The following is a 26,798-nucleotide window of genomic DNA, read 5'->3' on the forward strand; positions in this document are numbered from 1 at the left end:
GCAAGCTGGGAGCCCAGCACCTCCTGTCCCTTTGACTCCCACAATTCAACTGTTACACTCACCCACCCCAGGCTCAGGGCAGGAAAGAAGATGCTGGAATTCTGTCCAGGCTTCTATGTTGGCTCTACAGGAAGAGATGGTTGAGATACACTTTTAAACCCCAAGTTCATGCCATTTGGACACCTCCTGAGTATGAAAAGTGCATCACTACAGTTGAAAATATTGGGGGGCCAGCAGATGAAAACTCCAAATTTAGAGGCACTCTAAGAAAATAATCCAAATAACTAATGGGTGAACAAGCTGGTGGAAAGAGAATGGAGAAAGGAAAGGAACCAGATGATATTCTTTTAAAACTAAAAATCCCTCAGTAATTTTTTTCCCAGCTCCACGGAAATCACCACTGTTATCTTCAGGAAGTGACTTGACCTTTCTCAGGTGACCTCTTCTGGAAAGGGTATTAACGATACACCTCACAGGGTGTGATGGGCTTAACACAGCCCTCAGTATACAGTAGGAACTCAATAAATGGTAGCTCTCTTCTCTGGAAACTAGGCCTAATAAGAGAGAAGTCATGAAGCCCAAAGGAAGCACTAAGGATGGGAAAATTGAACCAAAAGTTTAGGGTGAGCAGGAGTCCTTTGAGCCATGTAGCCATGACGATGATGGGAATGGAGAAGACGGTGACGTGATGATAATGACAAGGCAGTCATGATGAGGACCACAGCATCTCACTCTGTACATCAGAGCTTCGAAGGCTTTTGGCCTCTTCCCCCAGAAGTGGCCCTGGCTCCTGGTGACCTTTGTTGCCTGTTGCACTCAGTGAGATGGAGGAGTCACAGTTGACAGGAGAGGGGGTTGAAAATGAGGAAGCAGATGGCAGTTTAGCCCTAGGCCAAGCAGCAGGTAAGAGGGAAGGCTCTGGAGTCAGACAGCCTGGACTTCAGTCCTTGCTCTCCTGTTTTCTAACTTACAGTCTCTATAACCTCAGGTAAGTCAGCTCACATCTCTTGAGCCTCAGATGCCCCATCTCTAAAATGGGTATAATGATAATCCCCACCTCAAAACACTGAGATGATTAAATTGAATGAGAAAATTATGTAAAGCCCTGAGTATGGTGCCCTGTACTTGGAAAGCACTCCGTTAGAGGTTGGATTGTTGCTGTTGTTATTATTATCATTTTATGGTAAGGATTGCTATAGGGCCCCTGTGTGGAACTCCTCTCATGCTGTTTGAAAAGTCTCTGACATAATCCTGCGTTGAACCCAAATCAAGTTAATGTTGCCAAATATCCAGGCTGGGGTTGAAATCACTGCTGCTCAGGGAACCATCTGAGCCTCAGTTTCCTCATCTGTAACCCAGTGTCACTGGACACTGCAGAGGGAGACTTTCATGACGCAGTGGTGGACAATGGCCAGCCCTGGGCTTGGCACAGAGGAAGCCTCGAGAAATGGGAGTTCCCTTTCTTTTCCTGCCTCCCCCTGGGAAAGTGCAGAAAGCGAGGTTAAGGACCTCCTGCAGCTTCTCTGGCCACCTGACCGGAGGGAGAGCGGGTGGAGAGCAGGAAGGGGGTGTTGTGGTAGAGAGCAGGTCAACTTCTTTCCCCTCTGTGATCCAGCAATTTGGAAACAGATTCCCTCTCTGCCGCAGTTCAGCCCACGGCGGCCCTTCGCAGAACAATGGCAGGATACAGGCCTGTGCTCACCAGCAATGGCATGCAGGCGTCTGGGCCAGGCTGGGCTGGACCCAGGGCTTGTCTCTGGCACACAGAGGGCCAGCAGCCTCAATATCAAATGAGGGGACGCCTGGTGCAGCCCTGGAATTTTCACTTTCTGGCTCCCAGGGAGGCCCAGGTGTGAAGCCTGCGGAATGTGGGAGTCCTGGGAGACCTGGCAGAGAGACAGGAGGCCGTGGTGTTCCTGGAGCACTGGTTTGAGGGACTTCACACTCACGTGCTCCCTCCTGCTTACTCTGGGAGTGAGCTGGTGTTTGGATTCCCGGTGTCCTCTAGGAGATCTGTGCCAGACTCCACGCTATTCCTGATGATAATATAATAAGCTGCCATTTAACTGAGCACCTCCTGCGTGCCAGGCCTAACGTGAAGTACAATCAATCCTCCTAATTCCTGGATTCTGTATTTGCAAATTCACTTAACTGCTAAAATTCATTTGTAACCCCAGTCAATACTGCGGCCTCTCTCTCTCTCTCTTTCACAGTCATTCACAGACACGCACAGAGCAGCAAAAATATTTGAGTCCGCGGCACACACGTTCCCAGCTGACGTATTACGAAGTGACGCGCTGCCTTCTGCTTCCAGCTGTCATGCTGTAAATAAGTATCCATCTTGTGGTCTACGTAATGCCATGTTTTTCACTTTGGGGGACTTTTTGCTGATAATTTTGCTGTTTAAAATGGCCACCAAGTGTAGTGCTGAAGGGCTGTCCAGCGCCCGTAAACCCAAGAAGGCTGTGATGTGCCTCACAGAGGAAATACGTGCATTAGAGAAACTCTATTCAAGCATAAGTTATAGTGCTGTTGGCCGTGAGTTCAACAGTAATGGATGAACCATGTGTATTAAGTGAGGTGACTCTAAACTGAAACACACATGATCGTTTCGTGAAAATGTGATCAGCAGCTCACAGTAATCTAACCCTGTATCTCCCCTGGGAGCAATGGCTTAGCATTCGCTCACTGCTTTGGGTGACTTTAGAGAAGACAACTACCGCAAAACGGGACTGTCGACTGTATTTGGTATCGTACATAGTCCCGCAAATAAGCACAGAGGAGATAAGTATTACTATCCCGTTTTTACAGATGTGAAGATGAACGCAAAGGAAAATGGACTTGCTAAGATCCCTAAGATCCCCCTGCTCTAAAGTGGCGGAGCTGGGATCACAGCTGTGTGCCTCCAGTGCCTGCATCCTTCTCCCCACACTGGGCCACCGCGAGGGTGTCCACTTCCCAGTGGACCAGGGCGACTCTCAAACCACAGGAACAGAGTGTGTGAGCAGGACCAGACGGCTGGCATACAGCCTGATCCTCACGCTGTGGGGAACTGAGGTCTGCTGGGCACGAGAGCATATGAAGGTGTGGAGGCCCAGGGCAACGTTTGCATTCTTGGTTCTTACCAGTTCCCCACCTGCTGCAAAGTAGCCTGGGCTCCTAAGACCTCATTCAGTAAGTTTCTCATAAACCTTTCTTTGGCGAAAATATAGTTAAAAAAAAAAAAAAAAAACAAAGAAAGAAAAGCAAAGAAGGGAGGGAGGGAGGGAGGGAGGGAGGGAGGGAGGGAGGGAGGGAGGGAGGGAGGGAGGGAAAGAGAGAGAGAGAGAGAGAGAGAGAGAGAGAGAGAGAGAGAGAGAGAGAGAGAGAGAAAACTAGTATTTGTCGAGCACCCCCCACATGCCAGGCATTACACCATTAACTCTCACAACCCTGAGAGGTCCAGAGGACTTTCCCTGGAATTATCCTGACGGAAGCCTTACCCATGTACCGTCAGCATTAATCTCTGCACACCAAAGGCTGCCCAAGGTGATGGAAACACATGTGCCTTTCTTTTTTTCTAGGCACTGGAGCACACTTGGCCCGACGGCAGAACAAGACAGATGGGCAGAGTTAATGCCCCTGGAGCCATGCTCAGACATAGACAGTGGGGTATTGTGGGTAAATAGTCACTTCGTCGCCACTCGGTTGGGATCACCCCCAGTCATGGTCCACACTGTCACCCAGGAGGACTGAGGGAGCCCCAGTCACCCAAGATGGTATCTGGCTTGATACTTTTTCCTTCCCCTCCTGTCTCAGAACTCGTCCCCATCAGTGTTTCCTGGGATCTCCTCCCACTCAGATAACAGCTTTCCACTCAAGTGAACAACGTGCCTAGAACATGGAAGGTAGGTGGTAAAGGTGGTAACTCAGTTCCACACAGAGCAACATGTATTGTTGTGTCTTCCTCAACACAGTGTCACCTCTAGGAGAGCAAGGACTAATATGAAGGACATGGGAGACCTAGAACAAGGGAGATCAAGATAAAGAATGTACCTCTAGACAGTGACAAACAGTAGGTGATGGCCGTGTGCCATGCCACATAGCAGGTACTCCAAAACTGTGTTCTTAGCAGATGGTTAGAAAGAAAGAAACATTTTTCTGCAGATCTGCCATGTTCCAGTCTTGATAAGACTGACAGACATTTCGTGTACTCCTCTTAGTGTGTCTAAGTAGATTGTTACAGATGAGTCTCAGAAAAGTCAGAATAGGTGATGTTGCAGGGTAGCATCATGATTTGGTCCAGGCCTACCTCACTCTGAGCTTTGCTCTTCCCCTTCCCTGTCCTGCCTGGAAGACTCTGAAAAGGTTAGATTTACTCTCTGATGACTGACATGCAATGGAGAGCTCTTAGGGGTTGGAGCACATGGTGGGGCAGCACTATCTTTCAAATTCTACTCTGTGGGCACCTGCAGATGCCATCAGCTTATAAAATAGACATACTACGGCTCTGTACTCCTTAACACAAACTAGATTCACTTAGAAGCAGATTCCTGTGCTGCTTACTTGCCAGATGAACTTGTATTAGTTATCCATTGCTCTGTAACAAATTACGACAAAACTGGCAGCTTTAAACAAACACAAACATTTATCTCACAGTTTCCACGAGTCAGGAGTCCCTGCACGACTTAGTCTCACAGGCTCCAGTCAAGTTGCCATTGGGTTGTGTTCTCATCTGGAAGATCGAATGGGGAAGACTGTTTGCAAGCGCATTCAGGTTTTTGGCAGAATCCATTTCTTTGCAGATGAATGACTGAGGATCCCAGCTTTCAATGGCTGATGAGCTAAAGGCCAACTCCTAGGAGCCACGACAGCTCCCTGTCACATGGCCCTCTCAAGAGGTACTTCACCAGGTTGCAGTTTGCATCCTCGAGGCCAGCAGGAAAGTCTCTCCCCACAGCCCACGGAGATGGAGTCATATATAACGGGACGTAATCATGGGAGTGACATCCCATCACCTTTGACATATGATGGATAGATTCGTTACTTGCGTTACCATCATCATGTGTAATTAATATTATTATTTATTATAATTATTATAAATTCAGGATTCTGAAATATAGTACTAAGATCCCCTTTACCTTTTGCAAAAGCCTCCCATAGTTCCCAATGCCTGTGGAATAAAATCCAAGTTGCCACACCTGACATGTATGCCCCTATCTCCTGGTTTCACCTTTGCCCACTCCTGGCTGTTCCCCGATCGTACTCGGCTCTCCATCTCCTTTCAGCCCGTTGCAGCCCTTGTGCCTGGCCTGCACTTAGCTTTCCCCTCAGTCAAGTTCCTGGGCACATCTTTGCAAATCCATCAAGAAGACCATCTTGACTCTGCCAGGGCTCACTCAGCCTCTCCCTTCTCTGGGCTCCAAAGCTCTATACGTGTGCCTCTGCATACTGCTGGTCACACTGCATCATACAGTTTCATCAGTCAGTGAGTTCTAGCTCATCTCCCAGTTCCAGGACTTGGCACAGATTAGGTCTCGATAAATCAGGCTGAATGAATACATAATCACTATGATTCACAGCAACTTTTTTTATATGGCCCCTTAAGGTTCACGAAGTATATTAAGCTGATGTGGGCAGGTCTGGAATGCAGATACAGGGCAAAAGACAGAACCCGCTGGGGGACTCAAGCAGGCCCAGAGCAGTTCAGCCCTGGGGATCCTCTTCTTGTAGACTGATAGGCTCCAGAAAGAAGCCATGGCTCCAGTGAAGAGCCCTCAGCTCAGCACTTCCCGTATTCACCACTGCTATTCTCAGTGCTCCTCTCCCCCAAAGCCTGCTTCCATATTTTCAGGTCTTTGAATGTTGCAGTCAAACCACGGCTGCACTTCTGAAAGCAGAACCAAAACATACCACCGGCCACTGCTCCTCTCTGACTTCCCGCTCCCGGGCTCCGATCCCGGCCTCCTGCCCCTCCATCCGCTCTGTACTCCCTTACGCCGGAAGGCACACCCACTTGCTGTGCACAGGCCCTGTACACTGTCCCGTCTCCTCCTGCCCCTCCATCCTCCATCCTCCTCCAGCTGGGCTCCCTGCGACCTCTGCCTGCTCCTAGAAGCCCCGCTCCTCCCCACTCTCCTCCTTGTTGAACCAGTTCCCCATTTGAATTCTTTATGTCCCTCCTCCCTTTATTCTGGGGAAGCCTGACCCAAAGGCCAGTTGTGACTTTTGTGGGTTAAAGGCCAGGATTAAAAATAGGAAGGAGTTACCATTTCTGTCACCCCACTTCCTTAGCCAGGAAGAGGCTGCAAAGGTAGCATGCCCTCACCAAGCAAAGAGCCTGTGCCAGCCAGGTCCCTGAGAAAGGTGGTCAGGGAAAACCAAGGCCCACCAATGGACTTGGGGATGGGTTTCAATTTCTCAGGAAACTTAAGGGACACGAAATATACCCATTTTATAGATGACTGCTCTCAGTTTTGAATCTAATTGAAATCAACAGAAGTAAGACCACGTGAGAGGGACAAGCCACGTAAAACCAGGACAAGCCATTAAAACCCTGTGAGGCCAAGTTTCCCCTAAAACTGAGAACGATAAGGTCCTCCACTTGGGATGACTGAGGGAATAAAGTGAGCTAATATTTAAAGTGACTAGCACAGCATGTAATGTGTAGAAGTCTCTCCAAATAAAGCCAATTACCCTGCCCTTTAAAATTGCTGTTATTCCCTTTGATGGAGGGCCGCACAGAAGGTTGTCAGACTCTCCTGAGCTGCCCTGGCTGGAATGCGTTTAGTACCTTCAGGGCGCTGCCATCAGAGGCTCACGCAGGCAGGCCTGCCGCCAGTCCAGCTGGGGGGGTGGTAGAAGTGGCACTGAGCCAGCGTCCTCAGCAACTTGGAGAGTTGCTGAGACGGGGTGACTGATGTGCTGCCAAAGGAAGACGTGTTGTAATTATCTAAATCATTTAAGGCCCCCACAGAATTCAGAGAACTACAGGTCGCTTGCAAATTCTAAATTCCCTGCTGCTCGCTATCACACCAACTAAATTTTCAGTTCCCCATCAAGGCCTGAGGTCTCATACCTCGGTACCTTTGCACATGCTTGAATCTCTGCCTAGGATTCCCTCCCCTACTCTCCGCAGCTGCCCAGAAAATGTCCCCTCATATTTCCAGTCTCAGCCCCATGGCCCCTCCTCCAGAAAGCCCTCTCTCCCAACCCCTCCCCAGTGCTCTCTAAACGTGGCACTTATCACTCTCTGCTATAACCATTCATTTATGGTCCTGGGTCTCCCAACAAAATGAGAGCTCCGTGAAGGCGGTGAGCAAGCTTTGCTCCTCTTCCTGCCTGGTGCTCACAGAGAGGTCCTCAAGAAGTATTTGTTGAAACGCACTTTTACAATTATGTGGGAGGGGAAAGAACCAAAGCCTTCAAATCTAAAAGACCACTTTTTGGATTCTAGCTGTTCAACAAAATAGCCCATGACATTGGTTTGAGCCGCTCAGCCTCTCTGCACCTCAGTTTCCAATTTGTAAAACAGAACGATGAGTTCCAGAGAATTGTTTTAAGGAAACACACAGACACAGACACACACTACAGTGGGGTGTGTTACCACAGTTAGAGAGAAATGGAGAGTGAGCCATTTGCACTGACACTCCAGGTCAAAGCAAGATTGCCCATCACCACCACTCGGCGCCATTGACCTTCATATCTGATCTCAGCGTCTTCTAAACACAGGTCCTAACTCCAGGGAGTAGTCAGTTCAGCAGGGAGACCGGACTACAGGAGGCCCCTGAGCTTCCCTCCCAAGAACACAGCATGCCTTGACCCCTGGCCAAGGTCAGAGCCATCACACAGACCTCAGCCAGATCTTATCTCCCTATACAGGTAAGAATATGCTACGGCAATGAAAGTGGCACTTCCAATGAGTCCTCTCCTGGGCCAAAATGGACAGAAGCTCTGGCTCCTAGATTCAGATCCTGGCTGTCTCGTTAAGAAACAGAAGGATGGCTGGGAACCGCAAAACAGGACTTGTTTTCCCAGAGCCCAAGCCCACATTCAGGCCGAGAGCCTTTCCCTGTCTTTAACATTTGCACCAGAGGTTGAGTAGTAGTTAGGATAGACTGGGTGATGCTACAGTAACAAATAACCTCTCAAATCTCTGTGGTTTATAGTCACAAAGGTTTGCGGCTCACAGTCCCGGTGTTATGGGTTCTGAAGACTCCCCAGGGTAGCTGCTGTCCCTGTGATGTCTCAAAATGGTGACCCCACATCCGCATGTGCTTCCACATGAGCACGGCCGAGGAAGAACATGCACCAGGGTCTCACTCAGCAATGACACACTGTACCCGGACGTGGACGTGTGTGTTAACTGTATGGCGGGTCACCTCCTTAGACTGTCAGCTGCTTCCTTTTTTCCCATTGCTGTCTGCCTGTTTCAGAAGAGACACACAATAAACATCTGTTGTGTAAACAAACAAGAGAATAGATACAGTTACCCTTCATTGATTCCTCAGCTAGTGTGATGAGCATCTCATCTATGCCAGGCCCTGGAATGAGTGAAGGAGACACGACTGGAAACGAGACTCGGCCTCTACCCTCACTGAGCTCCCCCTCTAAGGCGGAAGTCGATGTACAAAGAAAAACTAATTCAGTGCAGCATAATAAGGGGCATCATTGAAATCCATGAAAGCTGCTGTAGAAGCAAGTGAAGGAGGAAAAAAAATCTTCCCAGGAAAGCCAGGAAGGATTTAACAAGGAAGTGATATGTGAGCTGCCTCTTAAAAGATAGATTTCGCTGAGTAGTAGGGATGAGAAGGGAGAGACAAGAGCAGTAGCACGAATGAGAACATGGGGGTTAGAACAAGCCTGGCGTGTTCAGGGAAGGGAGAGCTTCATTCTGTGTGTTGCTGGACAATTGCACATAAGATGAGGACGGAAAGAGAAGCATGCCATGTGCCATGTCATGGAGGACCAAGGAGTTTGGGTTTTTCCCATAGGAAATGGGAGCCTCTGTAGGTTTCTCAGAGGGGAGTGATGCAGTCATCTGTGAGGGTTTGTAAGAGTGCCCTGCCCACAGGAGAGGAATGTGTCAACAGGAGAACATCTAGGACCTCAGGACTGAGCAAGATGCTTTTGCAGTAGACTGAGCCTGCCAGTCTCTCTGAAAGGTAGGTGCTTTTGGTCCCGGGTCTGCAGCAGGAATGTCCCCTGATGTCAACAGATGTGTCTTATTTCTGTGTGTTTGTGTGCATACATAGTCCTATGCATACCACAGGGTATTTAAGGCAGTTGCATATTGATTTGGGTATAAAACCTCTCCAAGGAAGGCAGACAACAGTACAACCGAGCTCAACCAGAGTTTACTATTAAAATTACAGATAACAATTGTCACTTTTTCTACAGAGAGCTAGAAGCATTGGAATCCATGACCTAACGCCCACATGCACAGGGTCTGGTATATAGATGTCTTAACGATTTTTAATGCTTTCTATTTCTGTGAGGAAATGTGCCGTGAGACAGTTACCTCATTTTGTCAATGTCAACATGAGATGACCTCATTCGCTCCTCCCTGCTCTGGCATCTATAAAACTCAGGGGTAGAGGAACTAAGTGACCCACCCAAGGTTGCACTGCAGGGTTATCAGAAACCCGAGGCTCTGAGGTCTTGTGCAGAAACATCCGAGGTTAGTAGGTTTGTGTTTTGTTTGTTTTGCCATCAGGAGCTACATCAGAAGCAGAAATCCACGTATGAAGCCACATTGACTATTTCGTAGCAAAAATAAGCAGTTAATTATACAGAACGAATATTGTTTTCAAATCATTAATGTAAAAGTTGTTTTTAAGAATTACTAATTTTATTTCTAAAAAAGCAAAACATAAGTCCATCACTGTAAGTCTAGCCCTGGTCCCCTGCTCAGTCTGAGTCACTGAGAGCGCCGGTATTTTCAGATTGTGTGAGTTAGAAGGAGGGAGGTAATAAGGAAGGACCCCTCAATTCTGACTCCAATTTACCTCACAGCGAGTTGCTTTCAGCTGTAGCTTTAGTCCAGTCATGAGAGGCGATGGATTTTCACAGAAGCAGTGGGATGAACCACAGTCCCGGGTTTGGCTACAGGATTCACCAGACATGTCATACTGTCACTGAGAACTTTTCCTGAGTATCCATAGTGTGGTTTGCAGCTTCATTCCTCTTATAATTGAGTCAGACTGAGCAGGGCAGGTGTCTGATAATCAGGCGCGCTCCAAAAGCATCACAGGAATTTAGGATAGGCTGGCCTCTGATCCAAATCTATGAGTTTCTTCCAGATTGGTTAATTTCATTTAGGCCATATGTCAGTCAGAAAAACAAAGCCAATCGCATCTATCTATCTATCTATCTATCTATCTATCTATCTATCTATCTATCTATCTATCTATCTATCTGTGTGTACAGATACATACAAGTATATGTGTATATGTAAATATACTGGCTAGTTGGCCTGATAGCCATAGGGCCGAGTAGAAATTCAGGCAAGATGCTGCAGTCTGAGTCACAACTTCTTTTTCTCTAGGAAACCTTAGTTTTTGCTCTTAAGGCCTTCGTCTGATTAGATGAGGCCCACCCACATTACCAAGGGCAATCTCCATTACTTAAAATCAACTGACTATAGATGTAAACCATGTCTACAAAATACCTTCACAGTAACACCTAGATTAGTGTGTGATTCAATAACTACAGCCTAGCCACATTAACACACAAAAAAAACTAACCATCACACCAAATGTCTGCGTTTTTCGAAATCTGTGATTCCCCTGGACTTGGGGCACGTTAGTTACAAGAGACCCATACTTTTTCCAGTTGCCATAAGCTCAATCCATCCATCCAAATAAGTCGCACTCTTGGGGTTTGTGTCTGTCTGTTTGTTTGTTTGTAATTTCAAGTTCAGTGTGCCCAGATAGCGTATCCCATCAATTAGGAAGACAAACCTGTGAGGTACGGAGGGTCTGGCAGGAGGAATTTTCAAATCCCCTGGACAGGTTTTTATGACCTAGCCACCCACCCATGATTGCCCTAAAATGCACCAAATTGCCACACACTACTTCACATTCTTCCAAATACCCCATGACCTGGAGATGACTCAGAGCCCAAGAGTGAAGAAAATTGTCAGATTCCCAATCACATCCTGCATCACTTCTTCAGCGAGCCCGACTTACAAAGAAAAAAGTCTCCAGATGAATGAGGAAAGCGGAAGCTGAGCCCAGCAACCTTCTTTCTGGAAGTGAATGGACAGTTGCAACATTCTTTCCAATCTGGGTCAAGGGAGTTCAGTTTTTCTGCATTTAGCCTGAACGCCTCAGATGCCACCTTGGCAGGTGCACAGCCCAGCTATTTCTAGTGAGCCAGCAAATTGCATACAATTCTCAAACACAAAATGAAAAAGACAGTAATGAACAAGTTCTAAGGAGACTGCGGAGCAACCATCAAACACTGCAGATAAGAGTCAAAATTGATACAACCACTTAGAAGACCTATGTGGCAATGGCTCCAAAAGCTAAAAACACCTTAGTCCCTAGCAGTCCCTCTCCTGGGTATACATCCAACAGAAATGCATGCACTGGAATCTCCATAGCAATGTTATTCATAACAACCCAAAGACGGAAATAACACAAATGTCTATAAACAGTGGAATGGGTAAATAAATATATTCACACAGTAGCATGCGGCGGAAAATGACAACCTGTAGCAATAAGCAACATCAGGGAAGAATGTCATAAACATAATATTGAGCCAGAGACCAGACACCAGAAGGACATATCATATGATTCCATTGATAGGAAGTATAAAAAAAAAAAAGGAACTAACCTATAACAGAGGAATCAGGAGAATAGTTACTATTGGAGGGAACATGGTGACAGGAAAGGGTCACCAGAGAGCTTCTGTAGTGATTGATAATGTTTGATTATCTATTGCTTCCTAATAAACTATCCCAAAATGTATGGGCTTAAAACAACAACCATTTCTTCATATCACATGACTTTGTGGGTCAGGAATTATGGCCGGGTGCACTCACCTGGGGGATTCTTGGCTCCATGAGGTTTTGATGGAGGTCACTCAGTGTTCTTCAGCTGGTAGAAGGACTGGTCTGCAGGGTCCAGAAAAGCTGTCCTAACACGTTCTGTGCTTCAGCGGGGGTCACTGGGAACCTGGGCTCCCCTTAAACTGTTGACAGGGGTGCCTATACGTGGCCTCTCCAACCTGGCAGTCTCAAGGTAGTTGGACTTCTTACATGGTGGTTCAGAGTTCCAAGAGTTTCTAAGAGACCCAGGTGAATACTGCAAGGCTTCTTATGACCTAGTCTTAGTGTCATTTCCATGTCATTCTATTGGTCAAAGAAGTCACTAAGGCAGTCTGAATTCAAGAGAGGAGAGGAAGAGATTCCACTTCCATGGGAAAGAGGTACAACGCACACAGAGGGAAGGACTTGAAGGCAGCCATCTTGGAGATGAGCTACCACAGGTAATGTTTTGTTTCTTGATTTGGGTGCTGTTTACAGGCTATATTCAGTTTGTGAAAACTTACCAAGCTATATACTCATGATATATGCCATTTTCTATAAATATATGTGCTACAGACCAAATAAACATTTAGTGTGTGTGCCCCCCACCCCCCGCTCAAACTTCACATGTTGAAACCTCATCCCCAGTGTGGTGAAATTTGGGTGAGATCTTTCAGAGGTGACTAGGATTAGTACTGTTATAAAAGAGATCTGAGAGAATTCTCTCACCTTGTCTTCCATGTGAGGACGCAGTGAGAAGACGACCATCTATGAACCAGAACATAAGCCCCTCTCACCAGACACTGGATTTGTTGGCACCTTGACCTTGGACTTCCGGCCTCCAGAACTGTGGGAAAGAAATTTCTGTTGTTCATAAGCCACACAGTCTATGGTATTCTGTTACAGCAACCTGAAAGGACTAAAATAATATGATTAAATTTTTAAAAATTTAATTGTAAAAAGAATTATCAAGCAGAATAAACCTGGGCACAGACTAGTCCCGTTTGGACGCTCCTGTACCATGACACATCCTCCTGCTTCACTGGCGTCGCATGGCCATTAACCCTGTGTTCTCAGGCCACGTCTGTGTGAACTGTCAGGCTCCTTTCCCTGTGAGGTCCTCAGTTGCGATGAAGAAGGAAGGTAACAAGTGCGTCCCTGGACTACTGGGAGGGAGACTGAGACAATCTAAGAGAAAACTCCCAACACATCCTGGATTCTTGGTAAATTAACTTCATTTCATTTCAGATGCTGCCTTGGACCCCCGACTGCTCAGCAAGCAGCCAAGGAAGTCAGCAGCTAAGACTTTCCTAGAAGGCCTGACAGGAGTCCAGAGAGAGCTTTCCACCCCTCCCCCATGGTCCTCACCTTACGAGCCAAGAAAGGTGTACATTCTCAGGTATCTGTGCCCTACGAGGGGGTGAGCAGGGGGCAAGGGGGAGAGCCTGGGTCTGAAGCCCATGAAAACATTCTGCGCTGCCAGAACACGACCAAAGTCCTCAAGCAGAGTGACAAGTGAATCACCTCGACTCATGCTTAGTCACTGCAAGGTACTTTCCACACGGACACATGGAGATGGTTACCAAAGAAATGTCTGCTGGCTGCTCTCACATCAGTTCAAAGAAAATGTTGTTGTAACCTTTACTTTGGAGGGGGAAAAAATAGCATCACTTTCCCTTTCCTTTTCTTTTTGGAGAGAGATTTGTTGGCAAAATAGTTGAAGTGGTTGTTTTTGTTTACCCTGAAGAAAGTTTCCAGATAGCTCTGAGCCCTGAGCTTTGTGTATGTGGCAGGCCCTTTGAGGCTTAAGCACTTAATGTCTAAGTGTGTAAACAACCCCCTTAGAGGAGACGGTCCCAGGCCATCCAGATCACGGGGCCTCCCATCATGCTCTTGCCAGTGGAGTCCTCCAGCCTTTGAGGAGTTAGAGAGCCAGGGGTTCAAATCCTCACTCTGACTTGTACTATCAGTATAAATTAGGGCATGGTATTCCAACTTCCTGACCCCCCTACTTTCTGATTAATCATAATGAGGATTAGTAATGCTTACCCACAAAGTGTCTAAAAGAATTAAATGAGGTGGTGTGTACAAGCACCCCAAACACTGCTTGACAGTCACATAATAGTCTATTAGTTAAAATGAATTCACCCCTCCCTTCTCTCTCCTCATCCTTCCTTCATTATTTCCGTTTCTGCCTTTCTCTTTTTAAATTCCCTCTCTTCCTCTTCCTTCCTTCCACTCCAAACTTAATCAACTTTCAATTCTCTCCTCCCCTCTCTGCCGTCTGCATTTTTTTTCCTTGTTTTCAAGTCTCAAACCCCCTCGGCATTCACAGCCATCCCTCTGGCTGGTACGGCCTTGGCATGGTGGCCACTGAAAGCCAGCCAAATTCTGGTTAAAAACACTGCGATTCTTGGCCAGACTGTTTCTCCTTACAAACGAGGGTGATATTTCAGGCATGGGATGTCTTCCCATCCATTTAAACCCCAGGAGAAAAAAAATAGCGACACCTCAGTGTGTGGCCTAGGTGGGCAGCAATGTGAGGCTCCGAGTATTGACAGAAATAAATCTGGTGTTTCTGAAAATTGTGAAACATGTGCAGTGAATGTGTCATCCCAGCAAAAGTGAGTCAGGCCCCAGGCCGGGGCCCAAATCTGGCTGTGTTCACTTTCTAAATAGAAAGTATATTCCTGGCCAGCCTAACATAGCAAATTGGTGGTCAATGAGAGTGGAAAGAGAGAGGCAGAAGAGGAGACTTGCAAATCTATACTTTGCAAGAAGTTTTACTGGAAAAATGAAGTTCTCGCTCTGTGATTTTTGTTTTTTAATTATTCTTTTCTTCTTTCCTTTTCTCTCTATCCTGCTGTCTCCACCAAGCTTTTCCTTCCATCATTATCTTAACACAAACTTCTAGAGTGGCCTTTGAAAATAGGAGCACAACATTGATGAATGAATGGATAAAGAAAATGTGTCTATCTAAATGTATAGATAGATAGAGAGATAGATACTGTATATACACATTTGTAGTGTGTATATATACACACATATATATAGTGTGTGAATATAATGGAATATTATTCAATTATGAAAAGGAAGGATATCCTGCCATTTGCAACAACATGGATGGAGCCTGAAGACATTACACTAAGTGAAATAAGTCAGACAGAGAAAGACAAACACTGTATGATCTCACTTATATGAGAACTCTGAAAAAAAAAAAACGGAAATCAAAAAAACAAGCTCCTAGATACAGAGAACAGATTGTCTGTTGCCAGAAGTAAACGTGGGGGCTGGGCAAAATGGGTGAAAGGGGGTCAAAAGGAACAAACTTCCAGTTAAAAAATATATAAGTCCTAGGGATGTAATGCACACCATGTTATAGTTAACAAGACCGTATTGCATATTTGAAAGATGCTAAGAGAGTAAATCTTAAAAGTTCTCGTCACAAGAAAAAAATATTTTATAACTATGTATAATGACGGTATTAACTAGACTTATTCTGGTGACCATTTTGCAATTTATACAAGTATTGAATCATTATGGTGTACATCTGAAACTAATGTTATATGTCAATCATACCTCAATTTAAAATTTTTTAATTATTACATATTAAAGATTTTCAAAAGTCAAAAATAGGACCACAAAGTTGCATGGAGGCAGCCTGGGCTAATTGGATGCTGTAAACTTTGGAATAAGACAGGTCTGTGTTCAAATCCTAATCCTACCTTCAACTAGCTAGCTAGCTGTGTGTGTTCCTGAGAGAGCGAGGGGAAAAAAAAAAAAAAAACCTTAGGCAAATTTCTAACCTCCCTTGAGGCTTAGTGTCACTTCAACCAATAGGAACATCCTGCCTCTTGCCTGTGAAGATTAAAGACAGCAACATCAGCAGTGCCTAGGCCCCAGGTGCCCATCGTATCTGAGTCACCTTTCTCTTCCTTTCCCCAGGAAGTTAAGTGTCCGGAATGTCAGTGCCTTTTTCATTCCCTGGTTTTCTGCACACACGGGGCTGCCCCTTCTGGATAGTGTAAGAGTCTGTGTGAGCAGCAGTGACAGCAGCAGCTGCTGCATCAGCTTTGCCTCTCCATTCCAGACACAGATTCTAGAGGAAAGAAGCAATGCAGGGTCCGGGGACTCCTGTGCCAGCATCCCTGGCCAGCCCAGATGCCTGAGTCACGTGGTCTCTGCGGTGCCAGAGGAAGTGATGCAACCACCCTCCGGCTTTGGGTCAGCCAGGAGGAAAGTGTCCTGTTACAGCATGGGCGTGGCTGGCTTCAGGGCTCCAGGGCTGCACCCTGTCCCAAACGCACAGCAAAGGGGCAGCAGGAGAGCCTGGAGAGCCTGTCTTTGTGTATACACTGCCTGCTGTTTACCCTGCTTTATGCACTGCCATCCGGGTCCCACAAAGGGCCCAGCCAAGCACGTCATGTCAGGCCCTTGGCTTCTCCTTTCCCCTTCCTCCAGCTTACAAGTTGCCCTGACTACAAACACCTGTTTCCTTTGGCCTATATGGTACAGCTATTCTATTGACTTCATATGCATAACAGAAATATAATTGAATTCAATTATAATAACTACACTCATTAAAAACCTATGTAATGTTCATTAAGCAGCCTAGGTAATATGCAATTAATAGCATTAACATATGAATTGTGCATTGGGTCACTAATATGCACATTATGTATAATATTCAACATGTATTAATTATAGCACATGCCAGAAAAACACAGCATTCAACGCTTGCAGACCTGTCCCAGTTATAAACCCTTTTGATCTCATAAAAATCCCTTTTAGGGAACATCTTTTTCATTAATTGGCACATATGCTTTTCAGCTCTTTACATAACGATGGCTACTGGAGACAAAGGACTCCGAGAAGCTGGTTAGCACTGGAGTTGAGTAAACCTGAGAAGTCTGTGTCGAAGCTTACCCTGGAGAAGGGCCATAACCTTGAGGTCAGAGTTCAGACTTCTGTGTTCTGTCCTAGCCTCTGCCAAGGCTTTCCCTGACGGTCTATTACCACCTTCAGTGGGAGACATCCATTATCTGGGAAATGGGCATAATAGCACTCGACATCACCAGGACATTAAGTAGATGATCTCATTAGGGACACTAACATTCTTTAGAAAGGTAGACTGGCAATAGCACTGAGTATCAGTGCTGGGAAGTTCCCAATGGAAAGCTTCTCCATTAAGGAAAAGTACCTGCTCCATCACACCCAGCCTGCCCTTGACATGGGTAGGTTTGTCCAGTGGCACTCAACCATGATGAACAGGCATTGGTAAAATAAAAAAACAAAAATGCCTTCATGTGGCATTGTTTCATAGTTTCTCCTCAAAACACATTCTTGGCATTGCCTGGTGCCATCTCCATTTCCCAGAATTTGGAAAGTGAGGTCCTGGTAAATAAAGCAAGTTACCCAAGGTGGACTCATAAGGCCTCCCTGGCATGAAGGAGAGGATAGAAGATGGACAGACAGACCTGCATCCTATTTTCTTGCGACTGGTTTCTGACTCTGCACCCAGCTTTCCCTTCCTTGGCTGACATGAGCCCATCTCTGATCATTCACACGGGTCCTATTTTTCTCCCTATGTCTTTCTGCCTTTCAGGAAAACCCTGGAGAATGCCACCTCTAAAGGATCTGCCAGCCCATACTTTGTTCTCCTCCAACATTCATTTGAATATTCATGGGTCACCTTGTCTAAACCAGGTCGTGTGCTGGACCCTGAGGCTAAAAGCATCAGCAAGTAACGGCCTTGTCTTCCAGGAGTTCAGTCCCAGGGTCTCAGTTCAGGCCTTGGCTCCCTGTTCCTAAACTGCGTATGTCCTACTGGATTCTTTGCTTTGGATCTACCTCTTTCCAATATATCACCAAAATGTGCCTTCTAAAATGCTAAATTGGTCCTGTACTCACTCCCCTGTTTAAATCCTTTCATGGACTCCTATCACAAACACAATAGAATTGAAACCCCTTTACTCAGCACTCAAGGCCCATCACGGTATGTCTCTGTCTCTTCAGTCTCCTCCATCACCTGCCCTGGGCACCAAGATCACTGGATTTCCCACCCACAGATTCTCCCCATTCCTTCAGTGTCACTTGCAGCTCCTTCCATTAGGAAGTGGAGCTGATTTCTCTATCCCTTGGATCTCAGTTGGCCATGTGACTATCTTTGGGACATTAGCAAATGTGAAGCAAGCAAAGGCTATAAAAGCACTGTGCTTGCCCTTTCTTCCTGCTGAACCCTTCTGCCACCACGTTTACAAGCCCCAGCTAGCCTCTTGAGGAGAAAGCCCATGGAAAGAGATCCCAGAAGAGGCCCCAGACATGTGAGTAACACCATCCAGCTACAGCTAAGCTGGCTCTGAGCAGAAGAATAACTCAGCCAACCCACAAAATCATTTTTGTATAATAAATGATGAATATTGTTTGTTTTAAGTCACTGCGCTTTGGACTGGTTTGTTATACAGCAAAAGCTGACTGATACAAATTCACAAATGTATGTGCTCTCTGTGTGCCTGTGCTCTAGGGAGCATACTGTCCCCTATGGATGGAGTGCAGTTTGTCCTCCTTCTGTGGCTGAACACACTGCTATTCTGCTCACTGGATGATAGCATTTTACCAGGCAGAAAAAGGAAGAGATATCCCCATAAAAAAGACGAGGATAAACTGAAGTTTACACTGGATATGCGTGCTGCTCTCAATGTTCTTAGCCTCTCTTATACTCATTCTTCTGGGTGGGCAACGGTCCCTCAATGGCATATGTCCTTTTCTTTCTCTCAACATCGTGAAACACTGGGTGTCTCCCAGAGCACAGACTAAAACCCACTTAACACGAAGGCTGGGTCTGTACCTGACTCATCCTCAATGCCACCTTCATCCCCTAACCACTTAGTCTCATGCAACCTTTGTTTTTCTCACTGGCCTGGGAGAACACTTTGCCCTGCATAGGTGCTTGGCTCATCACGAAGTGTCTTGAAAAGAGCTAAATCAGTCACCTCCTCCAGGAAGCCTTCCCCAATACCCCTAGCAAAGTTGCTTCCTCTCCTCACCTAGCACTCCCAGATCCCTTTGGGCTTAAAGCACTTCATAGAGATAATTTATATATCTATCTATGCTCCACTTTCCCCCTCCCAGCACACAAACAGTGTGAGCTGCTAATGTGTCTCCTTAATCTTTGTATTCCAAACAGTAGAATCACAAAATAATGAGTCAAACTAAGGAATTAATCCATCCCAGCCAGAGGGAGCTCCGGGGAGTCATGTAGAAGAAAGAACGGGCAGTCTGGAGTCAGACAGATCTTAATTTAACCCCTACTTTTACATGTTCAAATAGAGTGACCTTGGGCAAGCTACTTTAACCCTTCATGAGGGTGTGAGTGGGTGCTATCAAAAGATCATAAGCCTTTCTTCAGAGACAGTTTTGAGGATTCATGAGCTATTGTACCTGAAACACCTGACCTGGAGGCTGGCACCTGGTAGACCCTTGAGTCGAGTTCTGGTCATCTTCTCCCTTCTCTCCAACTCCCCTCGAGTTCTCTTGGCCATTCTAGGAAGGTGAGGTGGGGCAGGGTCTCTACCAGCCAAATGGGTTCCAGCCCTGGCTGCTTCTGGAACCTAGGACTGTCTCTCCCACATCACATGGGTGTCCTGAGCCGGAAGGAAAAGGAACCTCACGTTTGTCCAGCACCCACTTGGTGCTGACATACCTTACCTCACCTTCTTTCTCCTTTATGAAGGGAAATGAGGTGGTGTCTGCTAGTATGATTCGTGAACTGTAAATCAAGATGCAAATTTTCATTGCTATCTTTCTAAGAGGAAACAAAGGTCTCCAGTCAAGAATTCAGCACTCACTCACCTTCCCAGAGTCTGAACCTGCAGAGGGCAAAAGGCCCTGGCCAGGTTTGGTATTGGAGATGGTGTTGGAAGAGGGGAGCTGATTTGTACTCATCCATTCAACTCTGTACTCATTCAATCATTCCTCCACTCACACACACACACACACACACACACACACACACGCACGCACTCACTCATTGAGTCACTCATCTGTTTATCTCTTCTCTAAATGTGTATGCGGTGTGAGTTCTGTGCCAGGCTCTGCGATGGAAGCACGGTAAAGGGATCACCATGAGTCAGTTGGTCTCTGCCCTAGAGGAGCTGAGCTCTCTGTTGACCTCTCTGTGGTGTGTGTGCATAGGTGTAGGGAGTGGGCATGAAAGCAGGTCACCACGGCGTGTGATGTGCTTTCTAAGCCTACCATGGGGACTCCAAAGACAGAATCATGCTTTGTGTGAGGCTGGAGTGTGGGCGTGAAGTGCTGATGACAGGGATGAGTGCAGCAAAGTCATGGGTTGGAGAGAGCTAGAAGACCAAGCCAAATGGTTATTCTTTGCCCCAGGCAAACAGGAGCCATTGAAAGCCTCAAAGCAAAGAACTGACTGAAGAGTCATCTAAGTGGTTCCTGCTGCGAGTCCAATGCAGTTTGCCTTCCCTGCTGCAGCTCCCCCAGTGGCTAGCGTCAAAGGCACTGGTGTCCCGGTCCTACCAAGCATTCCCTGGATGACTTGGGCAAATCCTTTTATTTCTCAGCACTTCAAAATGGGCCCTCCTCGCCAAATGGCTGAGCCATACTTCAAAGCAGTTAAAGTTCCGTGGTTAAGGTGCAGGCTCAGGGGTCAGACCCAGAGGATATGCCAACTCTCTTATTTGGGGGCCATTTAACCTCTTGGTTCCTCAGTTTTCCCACCTTTAAAATGGGCACAATCACATTTCCCTTGTGGTTGTATGAATTAAAAGGGATAATGCACCTAAAATATTACCACAGTGCTTGTACATAGTAAGTACACATTACGTGATATTATTATTATTATCATTTTTATATATTAATGTCAATAGGGTAACTGCCTGACACTTGGGACTCTATCAGAATTGCAAACTTATTCCATGTTCTTGCCTCATACTTCCAAAGATCTCAAGCCAAACTCCAATTCCACGCCAGTGCAGCACCCCCTCCTAGAGTTACAGTGTGCATTTTGAGAAGGAAATTACTGCCAGAGAAATATTCAACTGTATGGTTTTGATAAGTTTTCCTATCAAAGCGAAAGATTAAAAATGCAAAACACTTGCCGGAACACACCAGTTTTTGTCCAGGGACTTCCTAAAAGTCCGAGGGCCTTTCCACAGCACTCCTGGCCATGCCTAGCACCAGGATATTTCCCGGCAGACATTGCTGGTACCCCCAGCCAGGCTCCCAGAAAAGGGCAGGGGAGGTCCTGCCAGGTACAGTCGCACCCAAGGCCAAACCATGCTCATCTTCCCTGCCTCACTGGCCTGCAGGGAAGGTGGAGCAGGCTTTGGGCTGTGTCCAAAGTTCTCAGGAAGCTTTATTTACCTCCAGAAGAGGAGATGCAAGGCTCTCCCACCACCCTGGCCTCCTGCTGCTCCTCCTGATAAACCAGAGAACCTATTATTTCTGTGTCTCCTGACCCTGTTCTGCTCTCCCACCTGGGCAGAGCTGAGACTTCACATTTCCCTTGTGATTGTATGAATTAAAAGTCCCTTCTTGTGCGCTGGGAAAGGGCACCCAATCCTCACAGTACAGAGAAAGAGGATGCTAAACTCTGCATTGGGGCTCCCTGTGGGCAGGACCTGCTCCGATTCACTACTATGCATTGGGAGCCAGTGATACAGTCCCTAGCACTCAGTAGACATTCCCAAAATAATAAACAATTAAGCAACTTATCATATTCCTGAGCAAGTCGATGCTATATTATCCCATCTAATTCTCATGCTAGCCCTGCAGAGTAGGTCTTCTTAGCCCCTCTTTGCAGACACTTGGTAGAACTGAAGTTCAGAAAGGCCATGTAAGTTAACCGAGATTCCAAGGGTAGAAAATGACAGTGCTGGGACTGGGACCCGGCCTGTCTGACTCCAAAGCTCTCCCACTGAGCCCCTGCCTCTCAGGAAAGGGGGTTGGGGATCGCCAAGTTGACAAGCCTTCAGCTTCCAGACTTTGTCTAAAGAGTGCTGCCCGACCACTGCAGCCTAGGGAGGGAGACTGAGCCTGGATCAATGACGTCCAAGGCCCCGCCTTCTGATCAGGAAGAAAACGCAGAACAAGGATAAAGGAAACGGCACTGATGATGAACTGGGGGTGGGGACTGAGGGGGGCAGAGGGCATCCCATGAATGTTGTCAGTGAGTCAGCACAAAAGGGCTTTGAATATGCAGAGCCGTACAAATACAAGGCACTAATTCCCCTTATCTCAGTGAAGGCCAGGAAGACTCCATCCAGGAGAAACCTCTGAAATCCAGATCCAGGAAGTAAAGCAATGCCAATAAAAATGAGACCTGCCATTTATAAATTGCCTGCACTGTCCAGATACTCAGCTGGGCACAGTACATACATAATTTTATTTAGTCCTCACAACTCCAAAGGTGAGCGCTATGATTCCCATTTTACAGAGGAAAACCAGGCTCAAATCAGGTAACTAACCACACAACTGGTAAGTGGAACAGTCAGAATTTGCACCCATGTCTAATTGATTCCAATGCCTGTTTTATTTCATAAGCCTCAAAGGCAACAGGTGCCAGGCAGGTTACACAAATGAGGGAAGCATGGTGGGCGTCATAGGAAGAGGTGGGGGCTGGAGAAAGCTGGAGAGCTCATGCTCCATCTAAAGGGGCAGCTGCTTCTAGGCTTCAGCCACTTCTTGCCGTTTGAAAGTGTACGCCCAGCATGGCCAAGTCTTCTCATGTCAAGGTAAGCCAGATAGAAGTTCTACTTCTGGGTGCAAAATCTGATATTTCAGTGTTGGGGACTCATGTGAAAAATGTGTAAACAGCTGTCAGTCTAAACAAAGCCTGTAGGAAAGGCAGACATGGCCTGCAGGTCACCATTTTGCAATCTCTGTACTGCAGCGTGGGTGGTAGAGAGCATCCCGTCACCAGAGGTACTCAAGCATACAGCTGACCTGAGGTGTGGCAAAGAAGCAATCAGAGAGGAAGTTGCTGAGGGTGGGTCTTTAAGAGTCCAAGCCTGACCAGTGGGAATGGGTGGGTATCACGCAAGGAGAACGTTAGGTGCAAAGCTGTGGAGCCAGGAAGATCCTTTCATCTTCACTCACTCCCAACTCCAAAATCTTCAATGGCTCCCACTGTCCTCTTACCTTGGCATTCAGACGTAGCTTCTCCCTAAATCTCCTACCTAACTAACCATCGCAGTGGCTCTAGGACAGGCCACCCTCAGTGCTTCCTGGACCTGCCTCCAGACCCTCCAGGACCAGAGTCTCCTCCTCTCCTGGCCACTTCTCCAAACTCTCACAGTAATCGGAATCTTAACTACACAACCTAGAGGACCAGAGAGGACGACTACCTGTCATTTGTCTTTTCTCCCCGCCTAGTCCATAAACCCCCGAGTGTTAATTGCACCCCTGTTGCAGGTAGAGCTCTCTGCTTGACATTGAGGCTACCGCTACAAATAAGACAGATGTGGTCCCTTCTGTACTCATACTGTGTTTCCCCAAAAATAAGGCCTAGCCGGACCATCAGCTCTAATGTGTCTTTTGGAGCAAAAATTAGTATAATATAATATAATATAATATAATATAATATAATATAATATATTACATCATATTATATTATATATTATATTATATTATATTATATTATATTATATTATATATCATATTATATTATACCCAGTCTTACAGTAAAATAAGACCAGGTCTTACATTAATTTTTGCTCCAAAAGATGCATTAGAGCTGATGGTCCGGCTAGGTCTTATTTTTCGGGGAAACAGAGTAGTTCCTTTGAGACCACACTATTGTCTAGTCCAGTCCTGGCCATGCAGGAGACACACAGCGAAGACTTATAAATGGAAACAAATGTTGCTGAAATGGAGATAGCTTTGACCGCCCCCATCTCTCTCTCCCAGCCTCTTTACCTCCTCCACAAATACCCAGCCCTGCTAATTCTTCCTTAATATCTCTCCCAGGAATTAGAAAACGCACTGTTGAAAAAAAAAGCTTTGGGAACCTGTAAAGAGAGTAGTCAAAGGTGGTGTCTTCCCCCTCCCCCCACCAATGTTCTCACTCCCGCAGCACCAACCGTGGCAAAGGCCCACTTCCAGACACACTCCTCCTGAATCTGGAAGCTGGCCTTGCCTCTGCTGTGGCACGCAGCCCTGAGTTGGCTGCCAGGGCCTGGGGTGGAGTACAAAGAGCCCCATCCCCCCTTCAAGGAGACCAAGAGCCAACGGCTCACCCCCTGGGCACCCAGCCAGTTTCCCTTCAAGCCAGGGCCTGAGCACATAGACCCTAATCAAGTAAAAACCCCCACCCTTCCTTCTGCAAACACCCCAGCGGCCAGCCGCAGGGCGGGCCAGCAGGCGGAGCTGATCTTCCTGACCTCCTGCCTGGCCCCACACCTAGGGAGCTGGCCTAGGACCCTCATCCCTGCCAACGTCAGCTAGGTCATTCGCGAAAGGCCATCAGGGCTCTCGGGACAAGGTGAGGAGGTCCAGGTCAGAGGAGGATGCTAACTCTGCTGGACTCGGGCCCTCGTTTTGTCCAGCTTTCTGCTCAAACGCCACCTTATCAGGGAGACCTGTCCTCGCCTCCTGCAGTTATACACACAGCTCACCCCCGTCCAGGTCCCTTACCAGGCTTTCTTTTTTCTCTGTGGGAACTTTTTAACCCTTTGATTTAACATGATGTATTCATTTGCGGGAAACTCACTAGAATGAAAGTTTTATGAGGACAGGGAGCTTTTTGTTCGGTTCACTACTATTTCCCAAGTTCCTAGCTCAGTAAATGTTTGAGGAACAGAGGAAGTGGAGGAAGGGAGGGAGAAACAAAGGGAAGAAGGGAGCAAGTGTTTTTAGAGGGTAGACACTGGTCAGCCTCCCTCCCTTCCCAGCTGGCGTCTCTCCTTCGGAACGACCTCAGACTGGTGGCCTCACGGCCTTGCAAGAGAAATGTTTTGAGCTACCCCTTTTTTAAACTGCCATTTAACCAGCAGGGCCTGCTCACATCAGGCAGTACAGACATGTGATCCCGTTCATCTTCTCAGTAACTCTGAGGTCCGTGTCATTGCTTCAACTCAGGTTTTCTCAGCCTCAGCACCACCGGCATTTGGGGCCAGACAATCCTTTGATGCTGGGGCTGTCCCGCGCATCGCAGGATGGCTAGCAAGGCCCCTGGCCTCTCCCTACCAGGGGACAGTAGTACCCACCCCCCTTTTGTGACAACTGAAAATGTCTCCAGACATTGTTCAGTGTCCTCTGGGGGATAACACTGCCCCATTTGAGAACCTGCGTGCTAATTCTACAAATAAGGAAACCGAGGCCCAGAAAAGCTAGGTATGTTGCCTGGTGCTTTATCAGAAGCTGGAACTCACCCCAGTCTGTCTTGTGTCAAGGCCAGCATTCTCTCCATCCCACCAGGTCGCCTTCTCCCCTGGCAGGGCAGGACTGGAGGCCCAGGGGATGGTTACTGGGAAGACCCAGCGGCCTCTGCCCAGGCTCTGCCGGTGTCCCAGCAACGACGGCGTGAGGCCTCTGACGTGTGAGCAGAGTAGAGCCTTCCCAAGCAGCCTGAAAAACACTTACTCACACTCTGGCTGTGCCTGGGAAACATCATCAGTGATAAATCATATCTCTTAATTATCTGTGATTTCTGAGGCCAGCCAAGATTTCCTTTCGTGACAAATATTCGCTCTGAAATTCCTTCCCCCTTTCCCCCCCCCCGCCGAAAAGGAGGAGCATCGCAGAGGGAGAGCCCTGGGGCTGGTGTCCTCAGGGTGAGCCCACGCGTCTCTGGTCAGTCCTCCGGTCCCACCCAGCCCATCTAGCGCTGAGTTCTTGCCCAGGCATGCCTCTCCCCTCCATGCTTGGAGTAGTGAAATCCCCAGATTTCTGTGTTGCTTGGGGTTTTGTTTTTTGTTTTTTCAAAGAGTTTCTGCATTGGAGATGTTCGCTCACCCGCATGAGTCCTGCTTAGAGTCATGGGGAGGGAGACAGAAGACAGAAAATGAAAAGGCACCGGGCCAGGGGTGAAAAGGGCAGGGTTCAAGTCCACTTGAACCTGCTGCAGGAAAAGTGACTCCACCCTTCTCAGGCCCCTCTGTACTGTGAGGACGGTATCCAAGCTTCTCCGCCTCCATAACTTTTAGCTCTTCACTGTCTGAGAAGGAACATCTTCCATCACCTTCCAAGTGGATACATCAGAATAAAACTTCATCTCCCCCACCCCTCCCTAAGCCCCAGACTAAACCTATTTACTAGCTTTTAAACATGACTTTGTACATGTTATTGTCTTTACAGTGAATGCTTTTCCCTCTTAACTTCCCGGAAAACTCCTATTCACACTCTGAAACCCAATGTAAATATCCCTTCCTTGTCCTATCTCCTGCCTCGACCCAGACCACGTTCATCCCTCCCTCTCCGAGATCCCTCAGCAGCTTATACAAACATCAGTTGAACTTGGTTTACACTCTCTTAGAGATATTTGTATAATAGGAGTCCAGTGGGAAAGCTGAGTCAGCAACCAGAGATGGCCAGCTGAGACATGAAAACATTCAAGTTATTTTCCTCCAGGACCTTCCTTTCTACCCAGCATAGTTTCCCTTGGTCCACTAACATGTATGACTTTCATAGGTTCATCTTCTACTACATAAACTTGCAGAGAAGCTTTGTGACCCTCAACGACCCTCAATCTATTTTGTTCTAAATTCTGAAGCAGGTGACGTGGGCTAACGCTTCCTATGACAACAATCTGGGTCTGGTTATAGGT

General features: G+C 47.0%; 2 long non-coding RNA genes across 2 annotated transcripts in view; both read right to left on the minus strand.

Annotated features, from left to right (window-relative positions):
- LOC148754977 (uncharacterized) overlaps positions 1-12,141 on the minus strand; it is a 28,145-nt gene extending 16,004 nt beyond the window's left edge. Inside the window, exon 1 of the long non-coding RNA XR_016019296.1 lies at positions 12,026-12,141. This is a non-coding gene — a long non-coding RNA (uncharacterized LOC148754977). The remainder of the gene's footprint in view (positions 1-12,025) is intronic.
- A 350-nt stretch (positions 12,142-12,491) lies between these two features.
- LOC141571357 (uncharacterized) overlaps positions 12,492-26,798 on the minus strand; it is a 72,260-nt gene continuing 57,953 nt past the window's right edge. The window contains exon 3 of the long non-coding RNA XR_016019295.1: positions 12,492-12,857. This is a non-coding gene — a long non-coding RNA (uncharacterized LOC141571357). The remainder of the gene's footprint in view (positions 12,858-26,798) is intronic.

The sequence above is a fragment of the Rhinolophus sinicus genome, chromosome 16, assembly GCF_057876585.1.
Source record: "Rhinolophus sinicus isolate RSI-liver-muscle chromosome 16, RSI-T2T, whole genome shotgun sequence".
NCBI classification, from domain to species: domain Eukaryota; kingdom Metazoa; phylum Chordata; class Mammalia; order Chiroptera; family Rhinolophidae; genus Rhinolophus; species Rhinolophus sinicus.